The sequence below is a fragment of the Nicotiana sylvestris genome, chromosome 12, assembly GCF_000393655.2.
Source record: "Nicotiana sylvestris chromosome 12, ASM39365v2, whole genome shotgun sequence".
In the NCBI taxonomy this organism is placed as follows: Eukaryota; Viridiplantae; Streptophyta; class Magnoliopsida; order Solanales; family Solanaceae; genus Nicotiana; species Nicotiana sylvestris.
In genome coordinates, this window is record NC_091068.1 from 45,891,063 (window position 1) to 45,898,785 (window position 7,723).

Consider the following 7,723-nt stretch of genomic DNA (forward strand, 5'->3'; position numbering starts at 1 on the left):
TAAATGTAACAATATTTTTCTTTACCGGTATGCATACATCAGGCAGATAACGCAATCTTAGAGTAGTACATGAAAAAGCATATTATGATTTCACTGTTTAATAGTGCTAACAAGTGAAAAAGCAGTAATAGCATGTGATAATCTTGTTAAAAGGCTTTCTCGTAGTGTTAATAACCAAACACGAAAATCAAACTATAGCACTTATAGTTGTATTATTACTCCTAATAAATTAAAATAAAATTGATGTCTTGTTAAAATTTGCATGTGGCCTAGATGTTATGTGTATTAAATCTCGGTTGTGTGTGTAATACCATTATTTTGTATTTGTTTGCATTCTTTCATATAAATACATTTTCTTCTTTATATTTTTTCTGAATTTCCCTTTTAGACTAATATTTATTCGTATATTTCTTTTGTATGTCAAACCATGGGAAGCAAATATGGATATCCCACAAAACAAACTTGGATCAAAGTTCAATTGTAAAAATATTTGTTTAATTGATTCATGTACAACACATACAATATTCAAAAAGAAGAAATATTTCTCTCATTAAAGTATGTGTAAGGCAAATGTTACTACAATTTCTGGTAGTAGTAATTTAATTGAAGGCTCTGGAAGAGCTACTATAACTCTGCCTAAGGGAACAATACTTATCATAGAGAATGCAATGTTCTCCTCCAAGTCCAAGAGGAACTTGTTGAGTTTTAAAGATATCCGTCGAAATGAATATCATATTGAGACAATAGATGAGAATAATCTTGAATATCTCATCATTACCAAGAATGTCTCTAGCCAAAAGAGAGTTATTGAGAAGTTCCCATCTTTATCTTGTGGCATGTATTGGACAAGAATTAGTGTAATTGAGGCACCGTAAACCAAAAGGTTACTGATTCCAATACTTTTGTACTTTGGCATGATCGATTGAGACATCCTGGATCAATTATGATGAGACGAATTATAGAAAACTCAAATGGGCATTCATTAAAGAATTTAAAGATTCTTTTAGATAATGAATTTTCTTGCATTTCTTGTTATCAAGGCAAGTTAATTATTAGACCATCACCAACAAAGGTTGGAATTGAGTCCCCTGCGTTTTGGAACGTATACAAGGGGACATTTGTGAACCTATTCACCCACCTAGTGGGTCGTTTAGATATTTTATGGTCTTAATAGACGCATCTTCTAGATGGTCCCATGTGTGCCTATTGTCATCTCGCAACCTCGCGTTTGCAAAATTAATGGCACAAATAATTCGATTACGGGCACAATTTCCTGATAATCCAATTAAGTCTATTAGACTTGATAATGCTGCTGAGTTTTCATCCTAAACATTTAATGATTATTGCTTATCAATTGGGATAAAAGTGGAACATCCTATAGCTCATGTTCACACTCAAAATGGTCTTGCAGAGTCTTTAATTAAACGTCTGCAATTGATAGCAAAATTGTTACTCATGAAAACGAGGCTGCCCACTTCTATTTAGGGTCACGCCATTTTTCATACAGCAATGCTAGTTCGTCTCAGACCGACAAATTATCATAAATATTCCCCGTTGCAATTAGTTTTGGGTCATGAACCTAATATATCCCATTTAAGAATTTTTGGATGCGCAGTATATTTGCCTGTAGCACCGCCATATCGCACCAAAATGGGTCCGCAAAGAAGGTTAGGAATATATGTTGGGTTTGAATCGCCCTCCATTATTTGCTACCTCGAAACATTAAGGGGGAATTTGTTTATTGCATGATTTGCGGACTGTCGATTCGATGAGACACTTTTCCTAAATTAGGGGGAGAAGTTTGTGAAACCAAACGGAAAATTTTGTGGAAAAATCCATCATTATCTCATCTTGATCCACGTGCCTCTATTTGTGAAAAAAAAGTGCAAAAGATTATCCATTTGCAGAGAATAATAAATCAAATGCCAGACGCATTTACGAATTTGAAAAGTATAACAAAATCACATATCCCTGCAGAGAATGTTCCAATCCGTATTGATGTCCCTATTGGACAATCTTCTAGTGTCATAGCTAATGAGTCAAAAGCACGCCTAAAACGTGGCAGACCATTAGGTTCAAAAGATCGAAATCCAAGAAAAAGGAAAATAAATGATCAAAACGACACTACGAAAGAATCTCATGAAGAAATCCACGATTTAATAAATTCTGAGATTCATGAGGAATCCACTGAGCCCGAGGCTCAAGAAAATAAGGAACTATCAATAAATCCAATCGATATTGAGATAAATTTGAATCGAGTGGATATAGTGGTAGACTATGTCTTTGCATATAATGTTGCATCTAGTATTATGCAAGAAAGTGAGGATCTTGAACCTCAATCTGTTGGAGAATGTCGACAAAGACTTAATTGGTCAAAATGGCAAGAAGCAATCCAATCAGAGTTGAATTCACTTGCAAAACGTGAAGTTTTTGGGCCTGTAGTCCAAACACCTAATGGTGTTAACCCTGTTGGCTATAAATGGGTCTTTGTACACAAGAAAAATGAGAAAAATGAGGTACAAAGATATAAGGCACGCCTTGTTGCACAAGGATTTTCACAAAGGCCTGGTGTCGATTATGAAGAGACATATTCACCCGTTATGGATGCTATAACTTTCCGTTATCTCATTAGTTTTGTTGTCCATGAAAAGCTTGACATGCATTTAATAGATGTGGTTACCGCCTACCTTTATGGCTCACTTGATAATGAGATATACATGAAAATTCCCGATGGATTTAAAATGTCAAACGCACATAATTCAAAGTCCCGGAAAATATTTTCAATCAAATTGCAAAGATCTTTGTATGGTCTAAAGCAATCAGGAAGAATGTGGTATAATCGTCTTAGTTAGTATTTATTAAAGGAAGGCTATATAAATGATGTCATTTGCCTATGTATTTTTATAAAAAAAACATCGGAATTTGTTGTACTTGCCGTATATGTTGATGACATAAACCTTATTGGAACTCCTATAGAACTCCAAAAGGCAATTGATTATTTAAAGAAGGAATTCGAGATGAAAAATCTCGGAAAGACAAAATTATGTCTTGGTTTGCAAATTGAACATTTGGCAAACGGAATTTTTGTTCATCAATCTGCCTACATAGAAAAGATATTGAAACGGTTTTACATGGATGAGCACATCCATTAAGTACTCCGATGGTTGTTCGATCACTTGATGTGAATAAGGATCCATTCCAACCTCAAGAAGAGAATGAAGAGCTACTTGGTCCTAAGTACCATATCTTAGTGCAATTGGTGCACTAATGTATCTTGCCAATACTACAAGGTCTGACATAACTTTTTCAGTCAATGTCTTAGCAAGATATAGCTCTGCTCCCACAAGGAGACATTGGAATGGAATCAAACACATATTGCGGTATTTAAAAGGAACTACCGATATGGGCTTATTTTATGGCAATAATTGCAGTCCTGATCTTGTTGGTTATGCCGATGCTGGGTATTTATCCGATCCACATAAGGCTCGATGTCAAACATGTTATGTGTTTACCTATGGAGGCATTGTCATATCTTGGCGATCGACTAAGCAATCAATTGTGGTTATTTCATCTAATTATGCTGAGATAATTGTTATTCATGAAGCAAGTCGAGAGTGTGTGGTTGAGGTCTATAATACATCTTATTCGAGACAAATGTGGTTTGAAATGTGACAAACTACCCACGATTTTGTATGAAGACAATGCAACATGCATAGCCTAATTGAAGGGAGAATTCATAAAAGGAGATAGGACAAAGCACATTTCACCAAAGTTATTTTTCACACACGATTTTCAAAAGAATGGTGATATCAATGTGCAACAGATTCGTTCAAAGTGATAATATGCCTAATTTGTTCACAAAATCTCTACCAACGTCAACCTTCAAGAAGCTAGTATACAAGATCGGGATACAAAGGCTCAAGGATGTGAATTGATGCTCTCATCGGGGGGAGTTAATGCGCATTGCACTTTTTTCCCTTACAAGGTTTTGTCCCACCTTGTTTTCCTTGAAAGGTTTTTAACGAGGCAACCAAAAGGCATATTATTAGAGATGTTTACTCTTTTTCCTTTTCTAGAAAATTTTTTCCCATTGGATTTTATTTTAGTTAAGGTTAAAACGAGACACATTACTTATCAATTAGACATTCAAGGGGGGGTGTTATAAATAGAATTCTATTTATGATGAATTTCCATATTTAGAGAGATTCTAGGATTTATTACTTGGTGGCTAAGTCAACCTCGCCCTATAAATAAAAGGTTCTATTCCATTGTAATTCATCCCAAAATTCAATAAGAATTTCCTCTCTTTCTCTGCAATATAGTTCTTCTACTTTTATTGTTTCATAACAATTCATGAATATTTACAAAACTCATTTAAGGGGCTTCCATTAAGAGAAATTCCAGAATATATATTTGGTTGTTGTAGTATGTGACTAAAAATCTATAACAACTATCAGGACAGAGTGGGAGTAGCCTCCGTGGAAGACAACATGCGAGAGTCGAGGCTGAAATGGTTCGGACATATTAAGAGAAGAAGCATTGATGCTAGATGTGAGAGGTTGGCCATGGAAAGTTTGAAAAAAGGTCGAGGTAGGCCTAAGAAGTACCGGGGAGAGATAATTAGACACGACATAGCGGTGCTTCAGCTCACTGAGGACATGACCCTAAATAGAAGAATGTGAAAGTCGAGGATTAAGGTAGAAGATTAGTAAGTAGTTTATAGTTATTCACGATAGTCTTAGTAGCATGCATGTCCCTTCATATTCTTAGATTTCTATTACAATATGTGGTTGTGTTCGCCTCAAATATTGTATTCCCTGCTGCTATTATTTAATACTACTTATCCTTTATCCCCCCCCCCCCTTATCCTCAAATATTGTCTTAGTAGCATGCATGTCCCTTCATATTCTTCCTTGCTTTCCACTTCTTCTTGTTGTCCTTCCTGGGCCGAGGAGTAGATTTGGGTTTGTTGTTGTTGTAGAAGTTATCACACAAAACTGCAATTCTAAAATGCCCCATTAAGAAAAATTACGCTATACATATTTGGATCTTATAATACGACGCTAAAAATTTATCGCAATGGACTAACTACTTAATCATGCAAGTTCAATTAGACTGTTGGCTTTTTTTTAAAATTAGATTGTTAAATTAAAGACTTTCCAACAATATTTGCGGTAAGAGTGTTTCTGTCAATAGTGAACTTTTAAAATATATGGGCAAACACAGATGATTTTAAAACTTTAAGAAATACACATGTGACTTTACTTAATAACTTCCAATAATTGAATGATAATCCAAAGAATTTAGTACTCCAAAAAGGGAGTCCCATTAGGAACTCATCAAAAACACTATATATGCAGAAAATGAACGAGACAAACGTTACAAAACCAACTTGCCACACGCAAATAGAATTTGAGTTTCAATTCTAGGATGAAAACACTTCCATGATCGCACTCATAAATTACAATAGAAAGATATACGAACATCCATGTATAAACTTGCCAAACTCTTATATCCTTGTGTAAACTTTAATGGAGTACAGTAAAACAGAGAGTTGTATAACCACCTTTACACATGCTAAATAATCTATTTTAACCAGCTAAGTTAAATGTGAAATGTACATAATAAAAATTACTAAGTCTAATGAAGTATTCAAAAATGTAGAGAGGCATCTGAATGCACAAGGACTATATGCAAGAATCCTTGTGTCAGAATCTCCGCCCCAGTTCAGTATCGGCAACGTACAGCGCTATATACGCTATTAAAAAAGCGCATCAGAGACTCTAATTTATTGCCTTTTGTAGACTCAATATTCAAATTGGTAATATAATGTAGTCTTGGGTCCTAATTAAAAGAAGTAGAATGGCTATATACATTAGGTTAAATTCCGCACCTCTTTTCCCTATTTTCCATCTAGTTCAACAGAAATGATCAAGTCAGATAAAGTATTCAACAATGTAGAGGCATCTGAATGCATAAGGACTATATAAAAGTCCTTGTGCCAGAATCTTCTCCCCAAATCAGTATTGGCAACGTACAGCGCTGCATACACTATTGACAAAGTGCATCAGAGACTCTAATTTATTGCCTTTTTTAGACTGATTAATCAAAACCAGTAATATCAAGAACTACGTAGCAACTCATATCTACACTCTCATTCTCAAACATAGGCTTATCACCAACCAGTCATCCATGTATTAAATTAATTCAATTTGACCATATATGAAATCAAATCTCAAATCACTTTTCAACTTAATTCATATGCATGCTTCTAGTAAGAAAATTATGTGATTCACAAGTGAAGGATTTCATGTAAAAGTTAGTTCAGAAGAACCAAAATCTAATTGTCTATGCTAACTGTCTAAAATTTAAATTAAGGAGCAACCATTGATTTACTTCTAGGCTCAATTTGATTTTCAATTGCAAAGCATTTAGATCAAAAGGATTAAAAATACTTTTCATATAAATTATGTTTTGAGTTAGGGATAAGTTAATTGTTCACAACAAATTCAAGCAATTACACAGCTATCTGATACATGTATCTATTGATAATGTAGCTGTTTGATAATTTTATCACCAAAGGCATCAATTAAGAACAATAGTCCTATATAATGTGAATTGCATATATAGCTCAAATAAATAGAAAAAACAATTGAGTCTGATGAAGTATTCAATAATGTGAGGCATCTGAATGCATAAAGACTATATACAAAATCCTCGTGCCAGAATCTTCGCCCTAATTCATTCTTGGCAACGTACAGCGCTGTATACGCTATTGACAAAGCGCATCAGAGACTCTAATTTATTGCCTTTTTCTAGATTGATTACTAAAATCAGTAATAGCAACAATTATGAGAGAAAAAAGATCAACAAAAAATGCGGAGTTGTTAAAATAAATAAAGAGGCTCAGATAGTAATGATATCGACGAATCAACAAGCTTATGGTTAAGCTTTCATAGTTTGATGGTATATGATTTTTTGGTCATCATTGCCTCAACTGTCTGAAACTTCGAGATTTAAAATAGAAAAAATAAAAAAGGAAATGCGAAGAAATTCCAGATTATGAAAACAAAAAGTGAGCAGTGAATTAGAGATCATGAAAGGCTCTGAATTTCAGTTGCATATGAAACAGCGAATAAGCGCAGCTGAAACCTGGAGTTGGTCTTGAGAGGGAGGCGACTAATCCGAACTGTGGGCTAAGAGGGCCTTCTAATGGGCTTATATAGAGCAAACCTCTGCAAAACCCTAATCTGCCAATTACCAGAATGCCCCAATAGCCCTAAAATCTGATACAGTTAATATAATAGGAGTAGCATGTTCCTCGTCTTTGGAAGAAATTATTTTTCTTTTCACGACGAAAAGTAGTTTGTGTTTCACTAATTAATTTAAAATTTATTTTTAAATAATAAATAATATTTGGCCAAGTTATTAAAATGTATTTTTTTTAAAAGGGAAAATGTCTGAATTTGCAGCTCTACTATGATATATAGTTTACATTTATGTCCATTATACTTTTTCGCTCAAATTTATCCCTAATTTATATTATATTAAAAACACGAAAACTCTTAGCGAAATGATTTCGCCTTTTTACCCTTAAAAAATAGAGTTTGTACTAGACAAAATAGTCATTTTATTATTATCCTAATATTTTAGACTTCTTGCTATTTCTTTTAAGCTAAGAAGTCCTTTTTTCTCCTTTGGTAGCATAATATTTTACTTAACC

General features: G+C 34.0%; 1 non-coding gene across 1 annotated transcript; it reads right to left on the bottom strand.

The window, feature by feature from the left end:
• Positions 1 to 6,902: 6,902 nt before the first annotated feature.
• LOC138884477 (small nucleolar RNA snoR116) lies at positions 6,903 to 6,994 on the bottom strand. Its single transcript, XR_011404668.1, has one exon. It is a non-coding gene; the product is annotated as a small nucleolar RNA snoR116 (small nucleolar RNA).
• Between the last annotated feature and the right edge of the window lie 729 nt (positions 6,995 to 7,723).